This window comes from Triturus cristatus, chromosome 11, assembly GCF_964204655.1.
Source record: "Triturus cristatus chromosome 11, aTriCri1.1, whole genome shotgun sequence".
Taxonomy (NCBI): Eukaryota; Metazoa; Chordata; class Amphibia; order Caudata; family Salamandridae; genus Triturus; species Triturus cristatus.
In genome coordinates, this window is record NC_140594.1 from 47,122,625 (window position 1) to 47,126,574 (window position 3,950).

General features: G+C 50.8%; 1 pseudogene; it reads right to left on the bottom strand.

Moving 5' to 3' along the window:
• Positions 1-2,331: 2,331 nt before the first annotated feature.
• The window catches only part of LOC146783195 (high mobility group protein B2 pseudogene), a 6,676-nt pseudogene continuing 5,057 nt past the window's right edge, over positions 2,332-3,950 (bottom strand).

Sequence of the window (3,950 nt, forward strand, 5' to 3'; positions counted from 1 at the left end):
CATGCCATTCCGAGGTCGGAGGTGCAGATTTGCTTCCGCCTGATAGTTCAGACAAAGGCGCTTTCATCCCTAGTGTAAGTTTGTAATCTACTTGCACTTTTGAAATGTGATGTGGCGTGTTGGAGGTGGGGTGGGATGAGTGAGACTTTGGGATTCATTATTGACATGTCTTGCATGTGGCGTATAAGAGGCATCACTGTGTGTTACGCTGCCTCACAGCTCCTCCACCCGAACCCATTTACTTATGTGCGCTGCGCGACTGCATCACTTGCACTCCAACGGCACATCATTGCCGTGCCTGTCTGAGCATGTCCACAAGCCTGGGAACGACACTGTGATGTTGGACGTTGAAGGTGGTGGGACACGTGAGTGTAGGCGTATGGTAAGGATAGGGCGGGCACAGGTGTAGAGTACATGCCTGGCTGAACTGGCGCTGCTAATGTGGCTAGGCATTTGGCTCATGCTGCGGCAATACAGATACACACAACACTTGGCATGTATGATCCTGGACCCCGAGCGGTCTTGCGCTCCTTCATTACTCCGTTTGTGTGAGCCCTCCCGCCGGGTGCATTCTACATTACAACATTGTCGCTTACAGGGGGGGGGACTTAGCTACATGTCCAAGCTCTTATCCACTGCCTGAGGTGACATGGTTGCGTCCGCTGTCCACAGCACAATGTAATGTGGTAAAGCCCGGGGCCATCATTCATACATAATGACCACACAGACGCACTTGGATAGATAGTGGAACTGGCACGGGCACGTGTGCCCGGCCCCTTTTTATTACCAGGATCACATATCCAGTGACGCCTGTGCTGGATGGCTGCGGGGTGAGTGTGAGCCAGCCCTCAGGGAGTGGTTGGTGCTGGCACCAACTTGAACAGTGATCACTATTAAAGCGGGAACAGAAAACATCAACATAACACAAACAACTGCGAAGCATCATGGGGGCAGCCAGAGCAAGTACAGAGGTCACCCAATATTCAATCAGAAGGGGCCATGACTTGTGGTGCACTGAGTTAGGGGCACCAGAGCTGAGCATGCTCATGTGAAGAAATTGTCAATGATTGTGTCCCTTCGGGATATTCCTGCTGCAGCTGCAGTGGGGTGTGTTACACCTGCCTCATCTTCATCATCATCGTTCCAGGTCTTCCACACTGCCTGAGGTGACATTGTTGTGTCCGCAGCCCACAGCACGTAACTCAATCGCAAAGGGTCCATGAGTTGTGGTGCACAGAGTTAGTGGCACCTGTGGCGCTCAGCGGGTGCGCAGCCTGTGATGATGCATCATCCGTGAAGGTCAGGAATAGATTTGATGTGTGTGAGCCCTGCTGACCGTAGTGTAGGCCGGAGGCAGATGTCAGCACAGACATAACTCCGCGGTGCTGTGCCGCTGGGTTCGCTGGGGGTCTGTGTCGCGGATGCCAGCAATCGGCTGAGGAGGCCGGCGGTCACGGCGGTGGCCTCGTGGCAGGGTGAGAGGTGCCGCCCTGGCAGACGCGTTGGCCATCCCGGAAGTGAACCATGCTCAGAGCCCCGGCCTATTTATTCACACTCCTATGCTGGACTGGCGTATGCCGGCCCAGCCAACACCGCTTATGCTTACGGGGGGGGGGGGGACGACACAGCTACACGAGCGAGGTCTTCCCCACTGCCTGAGGTAACATGGTTGCGTCCACTGTCCACAACACTACAAACACCAGCAGTATATGTCCACATAAACAGGTATGTGCTCTGCATACTGAGGTCTGTCCAGCACATCACCGCCACACTTGGCATTGTGTGCATTCTTATTCATGGGTGACTTGCCTCCTTCACACATACTTGGTTCCCACCTCTCCCCACATTCTGCTATTGTGTGGCTGAGAGGCCATGCCGTTTTCGAAACGTCCGCTGTCCTGTTCTGCACTGCCTCGGTGGTTGTCGGGGCGGGTGGCATGGGGGTGGTGGCGGTGAGTGTTGTGGACCTCTTGGGTCTCCGAGCTGCATGATCAGTGTCTCCATGACATGTGTTGTTCTTCAGATGTGGCTCTGGGCTGGGCTCGCTTTCATACTGCAGGTAGTCGTCCTGCTTTACACCAGCAAAAGGCAGGTGTTAAACCATGCTGCTAATGCGCCTTATCACCTGTTTTTGGATCGCATCGCAGATCTGGCTGGTCGTTGAGAATATCGCGAAGTGGTGTTTTCATGTGTTTTTGCACTGGAACGCCTACTCTGCATATCATTAGCGTTAGTTGTCACTCTCATCCGTGGCAATGTTTTTTGCGGAAGCTATCGCTGATAAACTGGCAATATCGGCAGTTTGCACCAGCTTGAGAATGGGGCGATAATTCATTGGTCACTTTTGCTGCGCTTAAGTGCAGATAACTTGGCGATAAGTCCTTGAGAATATGCCCCATGGTGCGGCAGAGAAGGAGTGTTAAGAGGAGAGAGGTAAAACAAGAGAGTGCTGGATGGGCAGGGCGATGGAGACAGAGCAGGCTATAGGAAGAAGAAAAAACTGTGGGAGAAAGGGAGAGAATATGATAGAAGAGGAAACATGCCAGAGACAGTTCAGTTTAGAGGCACTCACATTACCTGCACATTTCCACTTTGTTCCCCTTAAAATACATTATACTCAAAGCACTTACAATTGAATATTGTTAGAAAAACTAGCCACCAAATTGTCAAGCCCAATAGTCAACCTCAGAAGCTGTACAAGTGCCACAGTGGGCAGCTACGTGTAGAAATTAGCTCACATTTGATGTCTGACCAGTTGCCCCTTGGGTTGCTTTTCCAATTGTTAATGTACCTATTTGAACTAAATGAACAGCAGTAGTTACGAGCCATACCTGCAAAATGTTACACAGCTCTTTACTATCTCTTTAAATTATGCATGTCTTTGCAGATCTTCTACGTGCTGATGAGCACGCTCTGTGTAATCAAGGCCTTGGTGCTGCTGCTGAGAGCTGCTAGTGAAGAACAGTTAACAAGGTAGTAGGATTGCGAAGTCCACTCATGCACGCCTACACAAGCTCGACCACTTGTACGCATGGCTGGACAGGCCTTTTATTCACCAGGCATTTCCCTGGTGAGCCAGAGCACTCAAAGGCCGATTTTGAAAGGCCACTGGTGGTGTGTTTGTCACTTTCCCCAGCTCAACGAGGTTAATTGCAGCAGCCAATGGGAGACTTCACGAGAGATAGAAAGAGGGAGGGACAGGGCCGGACTAGCCTGTTTTGGAGCAGGGGGTCCAGTTTTGTTACTGTGGGCTGATTTCGCAGCGATGCTGCAATATGGGCCCCCAGTAACAACAGCATCAGTGCTGGGGGCCAGTTTTGTTGAGCTGCAGTGCTTGACACTTGCGCCACCCCCTATCCCCCCCGGGGGGTGGGGACCGGTCTGACAAAACTGCCAGGGCTGCTTTGGATTCCCAGTTCGGCCCTGGGGAGGGAGGGTGAAAGTAGAGAGCAGGGACATCTTCAGGATGTTGGGGCCCTGGGCCAAGCATATTTTGAGGAACAGTTTTGAATTTATGATCAATATTTCAATAATTTCATGCCCTCATTGGCCGATCACTGACCGTGCACAGGCACACTCGTCCAAATTCTAAATGTGTTTACATGTAATATTCAGGGATAGTGATGTGTGTTTTCCATATTGTAACACAGCAGCTGCTCGCTAATATTATTGCAAATAATCTCTGTGACGCTCCCATTTCTCACACGTGACGTCCTGATTTGATCTAAAAGAAACGATTTTATGGATGTTGCATGAAACATAAACTCATCAATTCTCTACAAAATGTCTGCAATAGACACACATATCACTCACTGAAATTAAAGCAAAGGAAAGTAGTTTTTAAAACAATCTGTTTAAGAATCATCAGGGCAAGACTTGTGAGACTAGAGCTGGCTCTATCAGGGGCCCCTGAAAGGCTGGGGCCCTGGGCCAGAGCCCCCTTTGCCCAT